General features: G+C 41.1%; 1 long non-coding RNA gene across 3 annotated transcripts in view; it reads right to left on the reverse strand.

Moving 5' to 3' along the window:
* Positions 1-21,465, reverse strand: part of LOC114235913 (uncharacterized) — a 154,401-nt gene that overhangs the window by 127,493 nt on the left and 5,443 nt on the right. The window contains exons 1-2 of one of the 3 annotated variants that reach the window (XR_009007165.1): positions 17,680-17,818; positions 15,052-15,163 (exon numbers count right to left, since the gene is read on the reverse strand). This is a non-coding gene — a long non-coding RNA (uncharacterized LOC114235913). Of the gene's footprint in view, positions 1-15,051; positions 15,213-15,630; positions 15,766-17,679; positions 17,819-21,465 lie in introns of those variants that run through there. The other 2 variants (XR_009007164.1, XR_003621984.2) reach the window with 2 other exon arrangements.

The raw sequence follows: 21,465 nt of genomic DNA on the forward strand, positions 1-21,465 counted from the left end.
ACAGGCTCTAGGCACGCAGGCTCAGTAGTTGTGGCACACGGGCTTAGTTGCTCAGCAGCATGTGGGATCTGCCCGGACTAGGGATTGAACCCATGCCCCCTGCATTGGCAGGCGGATTCTTAACCACTGCACCACCAGGGAAGTCCAACATTATTTATTAATTCAACAAATGTTTTGCTCAAACACCTACTAGGTACCATACTAAATTCCATGGATATTAGTGTAAATAACACATGATCCCTGCCTTTAAATAACTCAGTCTAGTAAGAAAGATAAAGATGGAAAATAGCCATTATAGTACTCTGAAATCAGTTTATAACGAGTTTTATAGAAAGTGCTACAGATACTAAAAGGGAGGGAAACTGTCTTAGAATAAAAGCTTTAGAGAGGAAATGTCATGTGAGATGAATACTAAAGAATGAGTAGCTGCTGAACAGAGGGACAAACAGAGAAAGGGCATTCTTAGCAGAAGGAAGAGGTGAAAAATTATAGGTATGCAAAAGGGTACACAATATATTGAGAACTTCAAGAAGCTTTTGGGAAGGTAGCAGATGAGGGGGAAAAAAGGCGTAAGAAAGATCACAGAGATGCCTTATTATGCTAAAAAGCTGGACCTCTGTCCTGACCAAAGGAGGTAAGCCAAGAGCATGACATGATCATTAAAAAGATCTTGGCAGCAGTGCGAAAGATCGGAGGAAAGACAAGACTAGAGGCATGGGACCAAATCACAAGACAAAGCTGACTTGACTTTAATGGTTTATGGAACTATGGTGACCCAATTCACCAATGACCATTAGGTTTGTTACCCAGCGGATCTTGAATTCAGATATAAATTTAGAGAATACTACAGACTCTAATTTATTTTATAAAACCGTTTATGTGATATAACCTCAAGAAAACAGCATAGCAGGAATTTCATAGAAATTGTATCAAGAGACCAAAATATTAATAATGACTAGCTCTGGGTATTGGGATTACAGGTTATATTTTTCTTCTTCTTCCTAATCTATTTGAAATTTCCACACGTTAGAATTAAAAATAAATTTTAGGGCAATTCCTTGAAACTTAAAAGCTACAACTGGTATTAACCCTAAAGGGTCAGAGCCAGGATTCCTTGACAACATAATTGGCTCCAAAGGCTCCCTTCACCACCACAGCCCACTATACATAAAATACTCATTCCTACATCAGAACCTAAACCCATGCCATTTCTACTTCTGTAACATCCTCTTACCCTGAATGCCTACCTAAATCCCAACTTCATCATACCGCCAGCTATAATGATCTTATACATACATTACCAATAGCTCATTATCTGCCACACACATTGTGACATACAATCATATTATTTATTGAAATCCTTCCTGAATAGTTCTCCAGTTTGTTCTTCCTACTATTTTCTACAAGAATACTAGTGAATAAAAAAAGAGAATGCTAGTGCAAACTCAGTCCTATTCTAAAACAAATATTCAGACATGACTCATTTATGGATATATGTGCCTATAATTACACCAATGATTTGATAAACTGCAAATTTATACATATAACCACTACAAAAGAGTTTTCAAATCTATTATCTCAGAAGAAACTGCCTACTATTATGAGTTGCATTGTGTCCCCCTAAAAGATGTTGAAGTCCTAACCCTGAGTACCTATGAATGTGACCTAATTTGGAAATAGGGTCTTTGCAGATAATCAAGTTAAAATGAGGTCATTAGGGTGAGTTCTAATCCAATATGACTGATGTCCTTATAAATAGAGGAAATTTGGACACAGAGACAATAATACACACAGGGAGGACACTACATGAAGATGAAGGCAAGGGTCAGGGTTATGCATCTACAAGTCAAAGAACACCAAAGACTGCCAGCACACCAGCACAAGCTATGGAAAGAGGCATGGAATAGATTCTCTTCCTCACAGCCCTCAGAAGAACCAACCCTGCCAACATCTTAATCTTGGACTTCCAGCCTACAGAACTGAGAGACAATAAGTTACTGTTGCTTAAGCTACCCCCATTTGTGGAACTTTGTTACAGCAGCCCTAGCAAAATATACACCCACAAAGGGAAACGATTTTTTTCCCCTGAAAGTCACTAAAGATGAAAACATTCTGAAGAAAGATTGCCAATCAGAAATAAAATTTCTTGCTACTCATTTTTAAATTTTGTAGCAAAAGTGCTATTTAACAGCTAAACCAACTGAATGCCAAAAAACTCTTAAGGGGGTATGAGTCAACCTTCATCCTATATAGTACCACTTATACATACAGCATCACATAATCAAACATTGGAGAATGACAGCATCCTATAGATACTAGGACATGAGCATAACATGAAATTATACAGATTTTCCTATGTTTTTAAGAGAGTTGCTCTATGCATTTTTATGTACCTGTAAGAATACGACTTGACCCATCATAAAATCAAAAAGTAGTATAATGAGTTACTTAATAAGGAGCAATGAAGTCAGCACAGGTCAGAAATGGGTTCTGGAGTGACAAATACTTCAATTCAAATTCTTGTTCTATTACTTATCAGCTATGTGACTTGAGCAAATACTTAACCATGTTTGAGCCTCAAATTCTTCATCAGTAAAATGGGAATAATATATGAAATGTGTTTAGCATATAATGCTAAATAGGGTTGATGATAATAGGGTTTTACTACTTATACAAAAAGTAAAATTCATAAATTAAGGTTTTTTTATACTTCTCTTGGGTAAAACAATTAGGCAAGTTTATGTAAGAACAAATGTCTTCATCATATGTACTGTATTTAAAAATATTGCCTTTGACTAGTTTCTTACTAGAAAATGTAGGACTTTCAGAATTTTAAAACTATTTGTCAAAACCCAAAACACATTTAAACTCATTAATATTGGAATGATACAAATAGGATCTTGGTGACTTTGAGCTGTCACAGACATCTTTGGTGTGTGACTTTCAAAGCTGTACAGTAGCAATCCCTAATACCCTCAGATCACTAAGTTCTAGCCAGTCCAGAAAAACTACCTTTACAACTTAGACTGACATCAGGTTAACTCTAATAGTATGGCATAATCCATTATAACCTTCTACCAGGTATTACTGATGTGCTTTCTGCCTCTTTTTAAATATCTTACAAATGTAAAATATACATCCCAAAACTGTAACCAATTGAAAAGGGACTCATTTTGGAATTTGTATACTCCTTTTGAGAAATATTTAAATAATGCAAAACCCAACTGATCACCAAAATTCAAAAGAACCTTGTTATATCATGCAAACACTCTTCATAAGATACAAATTATACCTCCACTGCTCATTGCAATACTTATAAACTGACACTTACACATCTACTTATCAAGAAATAAAAGACAGAATTCCCTGTGGTCCAGTGGTTAGGACTCGGCACTTTCACTGCCGTGGCCCAGGTTCAATCCCTGGTCAGGGAACTAAGATTCCATAGGCCACACAGTGTGGCCAAAAAAAAAAAAAAAGAAAGAAAGAAACTACATAATTAAGGCCAAAAAGACTGCAATTACTATGGAGAGAATGGTGGTATTTTTGTTAACCTTTCCATCTAAAACAGGTATCTACATTGGTCAAATTTGCTAGAAAAATGTATCAACAAAAAAAACAAAAAAAAAAGAAAATGTATCAACAACTCACTTCTCCGTGTAAGAAAGCCAAATAGTAAATTACTCTTAGTATTCTTAATAAACTTTGGTGAACTGTAAAAACATGTTCAAGGGCTTCCCTGGTGGCGCAGTGGTTGAGAATCTGCCTGCCAATGCAGGGCACACGGGTTCGAGCCCTGGTCTGGGAAGATCCCACATGCCACGGAGCAGCTGGGCCCGTGAGCCACAACTACTGAGCCTGCGTGTCTGGAGCCTGTGCCCCGCAACGGGAGGGGCCGCGATAGTGAAAGGCCCGCGCACCGCGATGAAGAGCGGTCCCCGCACCGCGATGAGGAGTGGCCCCCGCTTGCCGCAACTAGAGAAAGCCCTCGCACGAACCGAAGACCCAACACAGTCAAAAATAAATAAATAAATAAATAAATAAAGTAGCTATAAGAGCACCCAAGCCCTTACATTAAAAAAAAAAAAAAAACATGTTCAATGCTGTAATGAATTCAATAATATGAGCAGCAAAGCTAACATGGGGTCAAGACCAAACACAGGTATTTTTGTAAATATTTATGAAAACATGTTTTGCCTTCACATTTAGTATATGTCCTAACTGTAACTCAAATAGACTTTGTAATTGAGTTTCTTTAAAAAATGAATGTGCTTCTTGCTAAATAAGGAACATAAAGTCCACTTTTCAGAAAACATTATTATGTAATTATTTTTTTATTTACAGAGAGATAACTGGCATACTTAATTTAAACCGAGTATAAAAAAATTCTTGGATCGTATTTTTTTTAAACTTATTTAAAGTTAGCAAATGCCATTTTCTATTTATTCAAGATACTATATTAAGAATAACAGTATTTTTTTGAGTTTATTTTTGTGTATGGTGAGAGGGTGTGTTCTAACTTCATTGATTTTACATGCGGCTGTCCAACTTTCCCAACATCACTTGCTGAAGAGACTTTTTCCCATTGTATATTCTTGCCTCCTTTATCAAAAATTAATTGACCATAGGTGTGTGGGTTTATTTCTGGGCTCTCTGTTCTGTTCCATTGATCCATATGTCTGATTTTGTGACAATACCATGCTGTTTTGATTACTGTAGCCTTGTTGTACTGTGTTGTCTGAAGTCTGAGATGGTTATGCCTCCTGCTTTGTTCTTTTTCTTCAGGATTGCTTTGGCAAAATGGCTTAAAGAATTAAACATAAGACATGACACCATAAAACTCCTAGAAGAGAACATAGGCAAAACATTCTCTGACATAAATTGTACCAATGTTTTCTAAGTCAGTCTCCCAAGGAAACAGAAATAAAAACAAAAATAAATAAATGGGACCTAATCAAACTTACAAGCTTTTGCACAGCAAAGGAAACCATAAACAAAATGAAAAGACAACCTACAGAATGGGAGGAAATATTTGCAAATGATGCGACCAACAAGGGCTTAATTTCCAAAATATACGAACAGTTCATACAACTCGACAACAAAAAAACAAACAACCCAATCAAAAAATGGGCAGAAGACCTAAAGAGACATTTCTCCAAAGAAGAAATACAGATGACCAATAGGCACATGAAAAGATGCTCAACATTGCTAGTTATTAAAGAAATGCAAATCAAAACTGTAATGAGGTATCACTTCACAAGAGTTAGAATGGGCATCATCAGAAAATCTACGAACAACAAATGCTGGAGAGGGTGTGAAGAAAAGGGAACCCTCTTGCACTGCTGGTAGGAATGTAAATTGATACAGCCACTATGGAGAACAGTATGGAGGGTCCTTAATAATACAGAACTACCATATGACCCAGCAATCCCACTACATGGCATATACCCAGGGAAAACTATAATTCAAAAAGACACATGCACGAATGGATAAAGAAGATGTGGTACATATATACAATGGAATATTACTCAGCCATAAAAAGGAATGAAATTGGGTCATTTGTAGAGACGTGGATGGACCTAGAGACTGGCATACAGAGTGAAGTAAGTCAGAAAGAGAAAAACAAATATCATATATTAATGCATATATGTGGAATCTAGAAAAATGGTACAGATGAACCAGTGTACAAGGCAAAAATAGAGACCCAAATGTAGAGAACGAATGTATGGACACCAAGGGGGGGGAAGCAGGGGATGGGGGGGATAAATTGGGAGATTGGGATTGACATATATACACTAATATGTATAAAATAGATAACTCATTTTAAAAAAATAAAGATGACCTAAATAAATAGAGAGATATTCCAAAAAAAAAAAAAAAACAAATGCTGGAGAGGGTGTGGAGAAAAGGGAACCCTCCCACACTGTTGGTGAGAATGTAAGCTGGTGCATCCACTGTGGAAAACAGTATGGAGGTTTCTCAGAAAACTAAAAATAGAATTACCATATGACTCAGCAATCCCACTACTGGCCATATACCCAGACAAAACTATAATTCAAAAAGACACATGTACCCCTATGTTCATAGGAGCACTATTCACAATAGCCAAGACATGGAAACAACCTAAATGTCCTTCGACAGATGTACGGATAAAGAATATGTGGTACACATATACAATGGAATACTAGTCAGCCATAAAAAAGAATGATATAATGCTATTTGCAGCAACATGGATGCAACTAGAGATTATCATACTAAGTGAAGTCAGAAAGAGAAAGACAAATACCATATGATATCACTTACATGTGGAATCTAAACTATGACACAAATGAACCTATCTATGAAACAGAAACAGAATCCGGGATATAGGGAACACACTGCTGGTTGCCAAGGGGGAGGGGGGTGGTAGAAGGGTGGATTGGGAGTTAGGGATTAGCAGATGCAAACTGGTATATACAGAATGGATAAACAACAACATCCTACTGTATAGCTCAGGGAAATATATTCAATATCCCATGAAAAACCATACTTGAAAAGAATATGAAAAAGAATGTATATACATGTATAACTGAGTCACTTTGCTGTACAGCAGTAATTAATACAACACTGTAATTCATCTATACTTCAATAAAAAATAAATTAAAAAAAGAATAACATGGTACTAAAACAATGTGGAGATCCCTCAAAAAATTAAGAACTACCATATGACCCAGCTGTTCCTCTTCTGGGTATTTATCTGAAGAACATGAAAACACTATTTCTAAAATATATATGCACCCCTATGCTCATTACAGCATTATTTACAATAGCCAAGATATGGAAGCAACCTAAGTGCCCAATGGTATATGAATGGATAAAAAAGATGTGGGATATGTGTGTGTGTGTGTGTGTATGTGTGTGTGTATAATGAAAATTTACTCAGCCACAAAAAAAGAGTGAAATCCTGCCATTTGCAACAACATGGGTGGTCCTTGATGGTATTATGCTACGTGAAATAAGTCAGATGGAGAAAGACAAATATCATACTACTTCACTCATATGTAGAATCTAAAAAAAAAAAAAAAGAACAAACAAAATAAAACAAAAACAAGCTAATAAATACAGAGATCACATTAGTGGTTACCAGAGGGGAAATGAGTGGGGAGAGGTGGGTAAAATGGATGAAGGGGTCAACTAGACTTGTGGTGGTGATCACTTCGTAGTATATACAAATGTCAAATTATAATGCCATACACTTGAAACTTATATAATAAAAAAGAATACTATAATAACACTTTGGCTGAGCTCAAATTATAATTCTAAGAATTTTTTCAAAAGGTAAAGAACAGCAACAGAAAACTAAGTATATTTTCTTTTTTCCTTTAAAGTCCTAATATAGTAATATTAATAAAATCACACAAATTCATTATATTAAGAAAATACAATCTGTTAAATTATTGGCAAAAGACAATTACATCCCCGAGGGCAGGGGCTCTGCCTTTATCTACTTCACATACCTTAAGCATGACAAGAACTTTAAGTGTTAACTATACCTCAAGAACAATAAGCACAACTGTAACATAATTCTCCTAAGAATCAAATAATAGGAAAATCCTAAAGAGCTGGAAATTCAAAACAGGACATGGACAAAATTTTACAACGTGCAAATTCTAACATTAGTAGAAGAAAATTCTATCCCTTGTAAGCCACAGACAAATTCCAAGGTCACAGCCCGAAAGTGTATATTGGCTGTGTCAGTAGAAAATATACAGCCAACGCTGGTTTTAAAATAATCTCAACTTGGCCTAAAGTGAAGTCTTTCTCTTTCTGACTTACTTCACTTAGTATGATAATCTCTATGTCCAATCATGTTGCTGCAAATGTCATCATTCTTTTTTATGGCTAATACCATATGATATCACTTATATGTGGAATCTAAAATATGATACAAATGAACTTATTTACAAAACAGAAACAGAGTCACAGACATAGAAAACAAATTTATGGTTACCAAAGGGGAAATGGGGTGGGGGAGGGATAAACTAGGAGTTTGGGATTAGCAGATACAAATTACTATATATAAAATAAACAACAAAGTACTACTGTAAAGCACAGGGAACTATACTCAATATCCTGTAATAATCCATAATAGAAAAGAATATGAAAAAGAATATATATATGTATAACTGAATTACTTTGCTGTACACCAGAAACTAACACAACATTGTAAATCAACTATACTTCAATAAAAAATTTTTTTAATAAATAAGTAAAGTGAAGTCATTAAGAACTGAGTAGAAACAGTGCAGACATCAAAGGACCTATAATCCTGGTAGTATATATGGCCAAAAGAAAATTATCTTTTTACCATATCTGGTCGTTGTTTCTGCAAACAGCACACTACCTTTCTACAAGAGCTATTATAACTAAGTGAGGTAACATATGTGGTCTATATACAGACTATACATTCTTGTGTCTCACTGGGATCTCTCTGATTTAAGCATTGTTGATTTGGTGGTTAAAATTCTGTATACTCACCACCATCATCAAGATTCATATTGTGGTCAGGAAGAAAACAGGTTAGTCAGGGGCTAGTTTCCTTTACCTACACCTTTTCTCTTGAGTTTCACCTACCTGCTAGAGCAATATGGGGAAATTTAACCAGTGTAAAAATTCCTTATATTACACACTACAGATGTTCACCAGAACTTTCAACTAGACAAGAACTGCCTTTGAAATACTTACACACACATATACATATATACCACAGCTTTCTCTCCAGACAGAAATGCTACAGAAATGAAAGAAATCATATTCAGTGAGTGTAAGCAATGGCTAAATAAAAGGGGTACTGGTGTCTGATTACATTGGGTCTCTCCTCCTCAATCTAATATGCTAGGGGAAATTTCCTACTAGAAGTTGCTGAACACATAAGCTAATTGATCTAAAATCAATCAATTAGATTGAGAAAAAAATGTGTTATCTGGTTTATTGTTAAAACACAACTACCTTGAGAATATTTATAGCATTGACACTAATACTGACACTGATACTAATAGTAGCTTCACAGGCCCTAAAAAGAGTAACTACTATTACAAGTTTCCAAGTACGTACTTACAGAAGGAAGCAAACAATTGATTAAATCAACTTTTTTGGTCTAGAAGCAACAGATTTGGGGCAAAATGGTTTTACAATAGGACACATAACTCCACTTCTAGTTATACTGCTACTTTTTCATACGAGAGGCATGGCACTGTCTGTGTGAATATTATGACTCAAGCTTACTCATCTTAACTAAGCATGAATTAAATTTGTTAGAGTAAAAACCTGAAAGAGAACGAACATGCATGTAATTCTAAGTTGCCATTTTTAGAATGGGGTTTTGCTCCAAAGGGATTTTAAAAACATGTTTCCACATTATTCTATTTGCACTACTTTCACTTTAGTGCTCTGGTAAGTTGGCTGCTAAATAGAAACAAGAAACAAACTCATTTTCAAAAAGAAAGTCATTTGTGATTTGACCATAGCATAAGCTACATAAAAAAGGAAGAAGTAATTTGTTAAAGACCTGACTGCCAAAAGATTTTGAAATTTAGATACACGTACATGTAAAGAGACACTTATGTTTGTGCCCCTCCCTATTTTCCTGGTCCAGTTACCATGAAAAGATCAGAAAATTAACTGTAGGGTATGGAGCCTATCGAAAGTCTCATTATATCCAAACTGTCATTCTTTCCAGGAAAGTCTGGAAAATATAGAAGGGAATCACAGGCACTGCAGGACACACGGTCTTCTCACTCTATAAGTAGCTTCCAGGCTGATATGACTTCAATGTTCTTCCCCACAAAAAAGATATTCTAAGAGAAAAATACCTTTCCTGCATGCACAATCTCAAAATCATACATGCCTGTGGATCGTCTTTAATCACAGGCTAGAGCAGCGGTCAGTGAGCCAGTACCCATAGATGACAGACAATGTGGACTGAAGAAAAGAGTGTTTGAATGGAAGTAGAAAGAACTGAATTTTATTCCCAGGTCTGTGATTTACCTACATGGTCTTGGGCAAGTTAGTTAACCACTCTGGGCCTCTGTCTTTTGTTTGTTTTATTGTTTCATATGGAAAACAAGAGGTACTCAAAAAACTTTTTTAAATTATGGCTAGAAAAATATCAGAGAACACGTAGAACTATCCCCAACTTCACAGATGAGGACAGTAAAGCAGAGAAGTATACCCAGTCACAGGCGATTAGATTAAAAGGGTTCTAACAGCTGTTGCAGCTCCAACATTTTAAAATTTGTTTAAAATGACAAGTCACTTATGTCAAATTTTTAAACCACGTAAAAAAAGTACATAAAAGGCAAAAGGGTTGATAATTATCAAATTTAGGATGATGATTATCTCTTCAAGAAGCCATAAGGGAATATAATCAGGAAGAGCTTCAATTGTTCTGGTAACATTTTATTTCTCAAATTGAGTTTGGAGTACATGGGTGTTTGTTTCTCTTTATATACCATGTTTTGTCTGGAATATTTCCTAATCATTTCTTAAGTAACCACCAAAACATCTTTAACCAAAGTCTGAGTGAAATAAATGAAAACATTTCTCTGGAATTTTAAAGGTCCGTGGAAATAGTGTGTGGTTTCAAACATTCTCCTGTTGAGCTTAAGAGGTAAATATCACTATGTCCCCTAATATAAGGAAAAAAGGGTAAAACAGGCTGTAAGTATATATATATATAACTATTTGCTAATCTAATCTCCGGCTTAGTAAAACATTAAAAATACACAAATCGCACAAAACACAAAATGAACTATTTTTTTAATAGCATGATTAACCCATTTAAGAATACTGAGAGAAATACCCAATAATTTGTACTCTAAACATATGCCTAAGAGAAATATATTTGAGTCTCACCTGAGAGTCAAGTGTTTAATCATCACAGTTCTTTGTTTATTTGTTTTCAATGAGACAAACAGGAACTGCAGTGGTTTACCAAAAGTAAGCAAAGGCCTTTCTAAACCTCTACATGGAACCTACCTGTAAAAACTAAGTGTCTCTGAAATCTCTGAAATTTTCCGACAAGAAAGTATAGGTCATTCAGCGAAATATATTTACTGTATTCTACCATAATAGCTACTTAACTGTTATCATTATGATGCAGATATATAATGGAAACAGATGTTCCTTTTTCCTTTCACCAAAGCACAGGAAAAGCATAAACTTGCTGATACTGCATGGACTACTACCATAGCACAATAGAGGAAAAAAGACATTAGCACACGACAATATTAGTTTTTACTACACAACTAATTGCATAAAAAAGTAGAACTTGAGATCATTAAATCAATATAATTTTCAGCACTACAGAAGGGAAACAAATAGATTTATATAGCCAGCCTATTTCACATCTGCGGTTGGGAAAATACTTCTGAGAGACTAAGTATATGCAAAATGTTACCACTGCTTTCAGAGCACAAGGAAAAGAGTGTTGTTCTGTTTTCTTTCCTCGTGTATCATGCATTAGAATGCTGCCTCTACAGAGAACAGTTTTTAAACAGTATAAGATGCAAGAACCTTTCTGAAAAACAATTTGGCAGTTCATATCAAGACTCTTAAAAAACAGTCTATAGCCTCAATCCAAGTAATTTCTTTTCTAATAATATATTAAGGAAATTAACCAGAGGGATGATAAAAGATTTATTTTAAATGCTATTCTCCATAACTTTATTTATAATAATGGAAAATTAGAAACCTAACTCTCTAACAGTAGAACAATGATTAATTAAATCATATATGTTAAAACAGTATACAGAGATATAAATGACTTTAATGATAATTTTAATTATATAGGAAAATTTTCATTGTATAATGCCAACTGAAGAAAAGCAGGACACAGTTTATATCTATGGGGTGTGTGTGTGTATGTGTGTGTGTGTGTGTATATACACACACACACATATATATATAAAATGTTTGGAGGAAAAAGTCTTAGAAAAACACACAAAATATCATATCTAACTTTTGCAAATTCTCTATTATGAGCAGATACTTTCTTAATCAGAAAAAGATACTTTTTCTTTAAACAGTTAAACAATTCTATTTCCATGCTCTAATACTCTCTGTCCTTGTCCAAAGTGTCTAAAAATTCTTTGGGTCAGATACTCTTATAAATATTTAATGGACTTAAAAGTTATGTTGACATGCTATTTGATCCTAAAATCTGGCATAGAAAGAAAAATATCTGTCATAGACATCACATTTTTTTCCTGAGTTAAACATTCTTTTCCTTACAAGTTAGAGAAAACTTTTATGGGACAAACATTACAAATGCTTACTTAAGACCTATTAATATGAGTTTTAAGTCACAAAGTCAGGCAATTTTTCAATTAAAAGTATTTCTAAAGCATATTAAGTAGCCTATTAATTGCTCTCCCAATATGTGAATAAAAAGTTTGCCATAGCTTTTGTAGGATTCCTAGTTTCATGATTCTATTTTTAGGTGAAGGAGCTGATTTGTCTTAGGCTATTACTGTCTATTACTTCTAGAAGTCTTGCGGAAAGGTGGGAAGCAGCAAATTCTGGCAATCTGCCTAAAGAGAAATCAATGAAACAAATTAATCCTTCGCAGGCTGCAATGACACAGTAATCCATCATTCAGAGCTGCTTTTATATACCAAATCAGAGAGCAGAGGAAAGAGCCCTGGGGGACATCACAGACAACAACTTACACCAACACTGGGAAAATACTGAGGAATCAGTTTATTTAAAGAGGATAGATTTCAGTTGATTGCCTATTTCATCAAATAAAGATTGTTTTCTTTCACAGTGTGGTGAACCCAAAGCCTGACGACTGTATCTTCAGAATTCAGTACCATATATGCTGGCTGATGTCAATAGGGGATGGGATGAATGTTTTAAAATAATTAGCATCATTAATCAGTATGAACAAATATCTGGCTAGAGTAATATTACTTTTTCCATTAAATTTCTAGGTGTTAAACACATTCTCTGTTTTCAGTAGGGACTAACTGTAAATTCACCTACTAATCTACAACTTAACTGCCAATTCCTGGTAAACCACATTTGAGGTATAAGATATGTATAACTTCCTAAGTACTGTGTTAAGTTCAAAGACATGAAAACTTTAATTCCATCTCTCATGGTATAAATTCCAACAAGCCAACCAGATTATAAATAAATAACTTGTTTTATCATGATAAATAGCTCTCTGGCTCATAATAGACAATGAAAGATAAATTTAAATGTGGGGTTTTTTTAAATAAACTTACAATCAATGTACAGCAATACATTTACACTGACTATATTTGTTTATTTATATACAAAAACATATTCATCTAAATTTATTTGTTCTTATGTAGAAATGTACGCACCTGAGTATATCTTCCTCGAGTAATGTATTCTGAGTGAAAGTATATTCCCTAGATGAAAACTAATGACAAGAACTATAAAGTCACAGTGTATTACTATTGTTAAATGCATGCATCTGTTTCATGGTTAAATGTGAGAAGTTAGTGAAAGAAAAGAATTTTCAAGAAATAAGTAAACAGAAACAAACCTGTCACAATGGTCCCTAAAATATTAAAAGCCCAAAATATTTAATCACAGATCCAAAACAGAAAAAAAAAAAAGGTTAAATAAATGCTAACTAGTCAATTTTTGAGTGGCATCTTCGATTCTGAGGTCCATGGCCATATGATTGCAATTCCTAGACCTGCTGATGCATTTTTAATTCAATGCATGGATCTAGTATTTATTGATTTAATAAGGTTAGGGGTATTACATTGTTGCTGCTACTGATGAACTGTCAGCAATTTAATCTAGTGAAATCTAACAGAGGAATATATATTTTAGAGAAGGGGGTGGGTGAGGGGAAGAGAGGGGGAGAGAAAGTGTGAGAGTGAGAGAGGAGGGAGGGGGAGAGAGGGAGGGGGAGAGGGGGAGAGAGAGAGAGAGAGAGAGAGAGAGAGAGAGAGAGAGAGAGAGAGAGAGAGAGAGAGAGAGGGAGAGAGGCAATAGCCAGGTAAATGTAATCCCTTCAATACCCTTGACAGTGGCAAGACCAAAGCCCCTTTTCCCTCAGACTGCTTTGGGCTCCAGACACTTATTAAAGATGTTGGCCACCAACTAGTTGAGGTCACAATGAACTGCAACAAAGTCTTGCAGGAAAACCTTCAGCATTAGGGAAAGCAATAACTTATCTCCAATATCCACCCTCTGGCCTCTCCTCAAAGGTCCTGAGGTGCATGCATGCACACACGTGCACACACCCCCAAAAAGCTGAGCCCTTACCTTCTCACCTCAGGGTTTAAAGTGGCCCTTCAGCATTGTCCTCTCTCTGGACCCTAACATTGTCCAGAGCATCATTAGCATGCAAGCGGACAGAAAAGAAAGGAGACAATTCACTTTCTCAAAAGCAGTTCTGCCAAAATACAACCAAAGGAGAGAGGCTTTACAGGGTATGTCAAAAGATGGAGGTGTTACAGGATCCAGAATCAGAGAAGGGGAGAAGAATCCACCAAAGTTGCTGAAGCAAACACTTAGGGAATATTAGAAAGCTTTTTGCGCTGCCGTGCTACCCTGCTTGTGGGTTTATTTCCCCCACCTGGACACCTGGGAAGCATGTTGTGCTCCAGCTTTTCCCTGACTTTGAAGAAGTGGATAATCTAAGGAGCAGTGCTGCTGCTGGGGTCAGTAAAACTATGCTAATTGGTGAACCTAATTGCTTCAAGCAGTCCTGCCTCTAAACAGGGAGAGCACAGTTGATGGAGTCAGTCTGTTCCTAATAAAATGAAGAAGCACTGAATTAAATTCCCAAGGAAGGCACTATAAAAGTTTCCACAGTGTAACCAAATGACTTCACCTATGCTATTACCCCTAAGATGACATCTTTGAAAGAAAGCAGACCCCAGTCAGGCTACATATTCATAAATTGGCTGAGTTTAGGCCAGTGAATCTGGATTGATTTAAAAAGGCTTTTTTATCCTTCCAATCAAATGAAGTCACTGTTAATTAGGTGCTTTCTGTTAACAATGTCACTCTTCTCCACGTTACCTGCTCACACTCGCAGCGCCTCTAGTGCAACATCTGGAGCACCAGTTCCCCTGCAATCAGTCCTCACAAGTTTGGCTCGAGGGTGGTGGTATTTCCGTTTCTCAATCCCCGTCTGAAGGAAGATACTATTCAGTGTACCAGTGGCGAGATACACAGCAACTCTGTAAATTGAGAGATTATAAAACAATCTCTGGGAAAACTCTCCAGATACAGTCTTCCAAAAAAATTTTTTTCTTATTGACTACACAGCCGTTTCTAAACTGTGCTGTTCCCGCCTTGTGGACGGAGGTTTTCAAAGCTGCCGAAGGCCACGAAGTTAACTCCCACTGACTTTCCAACTTCTTAAAACCAAGCTCCTCGAACTAGAAGTTAGGGTGTGAGGTTTCCCAGCCTTGCCCCAGGCCTTGCTCCCTACCCCTCTCAACCCAACACCTGAAGAGGACCAGCGGGCCCGAGGCGCGGCGACCTGTCGGGCAGCCCCGGAGGCACCAGGCTCAGAGCGCTCCGGCCAAAGAAAGGAGAGAAGCGTAGTAAGTTAGCCTCGCAAAAGCCGTCTCGCTCGACGGTGGGTCTCCGAACCTTACAAAGTTGGGCGGAGGCCGGCTCACTCCCTCCGGGTCCACTCCGAAGAGGTCTGCAGCGCCCACCCGAGGGGGGAACACACAGCCAGCGCCGACAGAGGGCTCGGCCCCGGGGTTCGGGGAGCGTGCGCCACCCCCCGGTCGGGCCTGGCTTCCTTCTTGAATCTCTTCCTCTGCGCGGGCCCGGGGCTCTGTCACTCCGGCCGGCTCGCAGGGTGGGGGCCTTCAGCGTCGGCGCAAGCGCTGCCCCGGAGGACGGCCAGACGCGCCCACCCGCAACCCAGGCCCCTCGGCCGCACGCGGCTACCCGCTCGCGTCGAGCGCCTGGCCGCCAACGCCGCGAACGAGGCTTCGTACCCGGATGTGGGCCTCGCTTCCGGGAGCGGCTTCCCCGCCCCACCCCCCCACCCCCCCACCCCCCCACCCCCCAGGCTGAGCTTCGGGCCCGAGCTCCCAGGCCTCAAGGGAAGGAGTGGGAGGGGCTCCGGGGGGGGGTCCCTACAGGGAAAACGGGAGGCCAGAGCGCAGAATTCGTTCGCAAGGGAGCGCCCTCATGGGCTGAGGGATGTGAGGAGACGGGGGAGTAAGGGTCCTTAACAGCCGTGGGGACGGCGCGGGCTTCGGGCAGGTGTCTCCGGGCCGCTTTCCTGTTCCGCAGCGCCGAGGGCCACGCTGATCCGAGGGCATCGGCGGACGACGAGTGGCCGCCACAGTCACATCAGGACTCCGGCGTCCCGAAGGCCACAGGCCTTCGGGAAAGCCTCGGAGACCCGCCGCCAGGTCACGCAGTTCATCCCGGGCAGGGAGCTCCTGAGCGGGAGTAGCCGACCAGGACATGGACCTAGACCTGGGACCCTGTCCCTGACTCAGGCGCTCGAGGACCAGACCACGGCCTTGGAGACCGCGGCCTTGGAGTCGTCCCCGGCCAGGGCTGCGGACGGGGCGGGAGGCTCGACGGTTAAGAGACTGTGAGTCTCGAATTTCTAGACATCACAGAGGGCAGAACCACAGTAGATGAGATTAGACAGTGACGGTGGAAGGACAGAACCACCCCGAGACAGGCACACTCTGTTGGGACACTTAATTACTCTTTTTCAAATCTTGAACCCCAAAGCTTCGCCCTGTGACAACGCACGCCTTCTCCACAAGGAGGTTTGGGGAAATTAACTTTCTTGGGACTCTCTGGTCCCTGTTATGTGGGCTCAGGGAGGAAGGCAGACAATAGCAGCAGCCGAAACACCTGCGATCTCTCAATACAATTAAACATGGACGCTGATTGGAGTCATTTCTCCTTCCGCTTCCAGAGGGAGCTCAAACCTGAAGCATCAGGTTATCCCTCTCCTAAATGTAAAACAGGATACTCGCAAAACCTGCTAGGAACACCGCCAACCGCACCTGGAGGGGGTCCCCCTTTGCAAACAGAAAAGGCGATCTGATTGTTTTCACTTTCGTGTTTGTGTGAACCTGAGTTGGGGGCTTGCGCAGTGTAACACACTCCTGTGACCCTCTGGAGACTAAACTAGAACTGAGCAAAGGGAGATCAGGTGAGGGAAAGGGACGGTGCTGAGGAGAGAGTGGCGGGCAGAAGTCTGGGTGCGTGGTGCGCAAGGGCGGCGGGACCCGCGGCGGGACCCAGCTGCGCGCGGGTAAATCCCAGAACGCCTGGCCACACGGTTCTGCGCACACCCCGCAGAAATACGGCCACGTGTTGGGCTGCTGCTCTGACTCTGCATTTCGGGGCGATCTACACACACACGCACACGCACACACACACACACAGCGGCGCGTGTCTCTCTCTCCCGTAGCTGAGGTCCCTCAGAGGTTGTCCAGACATTGGAACCCCGCGAGTGTCCGCCTGGCACTGCCACTTGACCATTTCGCTCTCGCTGGATGAGGGGTAGCTTAGCCGGGGAGGGAGGGCAGACGAAGGTGCCTGTCTCGTGGGGATCCAGCCCGCGCCGGGTAAGAGCTGATAGAGTGGCCGAGCCCGGGGAGGGGCGGCGTCCTCCGTGGCTCAAGCCTCCTCCTCGCCCTTCTGTCCGGTCACCTGTCATCCCGAGCTTGCCAGGTCCTCGCCCCGCTCGGCTCTCCGCGGCCACGCGACAACCCCCTGCCAGCCTGAGCTGCGCGCCCTGGTGGTTCCCGGATGCCCCAGCCCTGAGAGCCAGGGCTCACCCCTCACTGCAGCCTCTAGATACAAACAGCACTGGCGTCGCTCTTCCGGCCGCCAGATCCCGGTCTTATCCTCCCACCGAGCAATGACTCGCCGGTGTTTGGGGTGGTGGTTGTTTCTTTTTAAAGTATATTAAAGGATCATTGGCGTCTCCTTGTCCAGTCATTACGCCTTTATCCCTATCAATTAACCACACCTCAGAGGGCTGCTATTAAGAGCTAAATTGAGCTGCAAAAGTAGGTATCCCGTTTCGGACAGATGTTGTCATCTCCCGCTGAGATAAGCGGCCGGCAGGGTCCGACCCGCAGCTTCCGCAGCCGCCCAAGCCGCGCTGGACCAGGCTAAGGACTCTGGGCCAAGGGGCTGGAAGGGAGGTGCCCGCCCAACACTGCGCTGGCGCTCTAGGAGCCGGGGGAAAGGGGAGGGCCCTAGTTCTCGGACCTCAACCACTGTGCACGTCAAGGGGAAGTGTCTCCAGAGTTATACCAGGGAAAACGCCAAGAGCAAGCCGTGCGTCTTTACGCAAAAAAGTAGAGTGGAGAGTGTTAGCAAAGACCCAGCTCCACCCCGGAGACCCAGAAGGGGGGCGGCGGAGGTGTGGGAAAAGGGCAAAGTAGTGACTTTGGCTGGCAGCCCTCCGCCGACACACCCCACTTCCTCTTCCCGCCACTCCAGCCTCCCTCCTCCCTGGTAGCAGGCCCCCACCCAGGACACCTTGTGGAGGAAGGTGCGGTGCTATGGAGATGCTAGATATGGAGCTAGGGAATCCTGCACTGAAACGTGGCCTTTAGGACAAAGGAGATTCACTAGGGACCGACGTGGCCTTCCGCCCAGATGTGTCTTTCCACTCTTTCTCACCCCCAATCACTCCTGAGGACTTGGAGCACGGGCGTCGCACGAGGCTGGGAGATCCTGGAGGGCTGAGGGAAGGAGAGAGCAAGGGGACGTGGCCCGCGCTGCAGTTTCTGGACTTTCCTCCCGATAGTGGCCACAATATATTTAGCCAAGGCTAAAGGAGATTAATTTCCCAGCATAATCCAATTAAAAGATTTCTAAAGTAATCTTTTGCGAAAATGAAAAAAAAAAAGTGCGCAGCTGAAGAGGGGACTGGTTTTGATGACAGTGATTTATCGCCTCTGCCCAGCATGCGCTGCCGCTCACTCTCCTGCACGCGATTTGACCAGAACATCCCATAGGTGCCTCCAGTCCAAACCTTAGCCTTTCTGAAAGACAGCCATCCATCATGCCAACCTGGGCAGGAGAAATAAGTGCAAGGGACTGGGGTTGCTTACAAGCACCACAGACTTTTTAAAGTGCTATTAGATTTACGGTCTCTTTTTTTCGACTCCCATCCAGAGTAATTAGCCCATATGTTCTAAATAGATGATAGTTTTGTGAGCAATAAAGCAATTACCCATCGTTGGAGCTGACAGTTCCTCCAACTAAACTCCAACCAGCAGCTAATTGGAAAAGGCATTTCAGCTCCATTGTCTGCAATTAGTCCTGCTAAACTACTACACCCCAACTAGCTGGTTTGAGGTTAATTTATTCAGTGTTGTATTTGCACGGACGAACCATTGCCACGAAGGGACTTGCCTTTTGCCCCCACCAGACTGCGCCCTGGGACTACAGGAGCAGGTGGGAGGGAGACGCCGATGTTTTGGGGCCGGGATGATTCCCAGGGAAGGGAGCGCTTGGCCCGGCCTCAGCTTCAAGGTCAGTGTCCAGAGAGCTAAGCGCTGCCGACAGAGAAAGCCATTGTTTCTCCTGCTGGGCAGTCACTGAAAGAAACTGCTCAGTTCTCAGTTTGCGCTACCAAAAGCTTAGTGTTAAAAAAAAAATTAAGCACAGAGGAGGCGACTAGGTTCTGAGTGCATCTTTCCTGCTGCACACCCAGTTGTGACCCTGGGCCACCAAACTGTCCCCAAGGGATAAAAGTAGACTCAGACTCGCCAAAACAGCAAAATTCCAAGCCCTCATCCAGGAGAGGGATTCTCCAATTCTAGGAGTGGTTGGGGAAAGAAAAGACTAGAAAGGTCAGGAAGCCCCGCTTCTGCCTTCAGCCTGAGTGCAAAGTCCCCTTGAAACTGGGGGTTTTCTGTGAATTTCTTTCTTTGCTTTTTCTTTTCATTTTTCTTTTTTCCTTCCTTCTTTCCTTATCTTTTTTCTTCTTTCCTTCCTAAAGTTAAGCCCAACAGGTCCAAAATTTGTACACAGTGACTGGAAAAAATGTGTTAAACGTCGGTTTGACGCCCCACCGGAGCTTCCAAATATCCAGCGGCTGGGATTCTTCTACTTAATTTAATCTTTATTGGACAGGGCAGCTCCTACACTCCTATTCACCAGGAAACCCCGGGAAACGGATCCGTTGGGGTTCAGAATTGAGGGCGGGAAGAAGAGGAGTTAAAGAGGGATTAATCCGCTCCCACCCAACTTCGAACTTTGGAACCGCGATCTCCGGGAGGCTGGGAGTAGGAGGGGAGGGGGCCCAAGGTCCCAGCCCTTGACAGCCAAGGGTCTCTGCGATCTGGAGCAGGGGGCAGGGAGGCTGGCGGGTTGAGACGGGAACTTGTAGCCCTGGTAACCGAGTATTCCCTTAAAGGAATTTACAATGAAGTGTCCCAGGCTCTGGGAGCAATGCGAATTTTACTCAGAAGAACATGGGACTGGGGGTGGGGGTGAGAAGAGGCTTCTTAGGAAGTGAAGCCCAGTGCCTTCAGTCCTAGAAATCAAATGTCCTTTTCTGGATAGCCATTCATACCTAACAACCTGAGGGCTGTTTCTCCTTCATGAAGTATATGTAACAATGGCTAAGGAAAACAATTTAAATGATATTGTAGTCAGCATCTGAGACTTACTAAAACAATTCTCATTTCAGAACAAATTATAATCAATTACTCAGCTTCAACCATTTGGAGATATGTATCTATAGCAAAAACAAAACCAAACCAAAAAAACTTTTAAACTGCCAAATGTCAGGCTCTAGTTTTCCACTTATTTACTGTGCTTTAACCAATTTAATTCCAAGAAAAACCAAAAAGAAAAAATATTGGGGAGAAACTGAAAGTAATGGTCTCATCTTACCCCATCACCTCCCACCTGTCATACAATCTCTACCCTCTAAAGAGAAATCCTTCTGTCAATGTGGCTTCCAGTTGAAAATGGAAAAGAAATAAGATGTCTTCACTAAAAGGCTGTTCATCGTGTTCTCAGTTATTTGCTTTTTTTCAGGTCTTAAATATGACATCCCAGAGAGTGAGGGCAAGAAAAAGCTGAAAAAAGAGTCAGCTGAAAGTATCACCTGGACTTGGTAGAGAATCCTAATGTGAGTGTGTGTGCATACTTATGTGTAAGGGCAAAATGACCCATCCAATCAAACCTCCAACCCAGAATGTATGGGACACATTTACATAAACATCCATACACCCTGGAAAATCTCTAAGCACATGTGTGCAGAGATGTAGTCCTATGCAAGCTCAGCTAGCTGTCCACATACATGTATTCACTTCTGGAGTAAAGGCATTTTCATTGCTCCCATAGTTTCTTTCCATTTAGGGCGATTAGATGATGTCTATTCAAAGTTGCTGATCCAGAGAGAAAATAAGAGTAGATAAAAGGAGATTTCAAGTGACCTCCTCGTCCCTTTCACACCAACCTGAG

Source organism: Balaenoptera acutorostrata, chromosome 2, assembly GCF_949987535.1.
Source record: "Balaenoptera acutorostrata chromosome 2, mBalAcu1.1, whole genome shotgun sequence".
Taxonomy (NCBI): Eukaryota; Metazoa; Chordata; class Mammalia; order Artiodactyla; family Balaenopteridae; genus Balaenoptera; species Balaenoptera acutorostrata.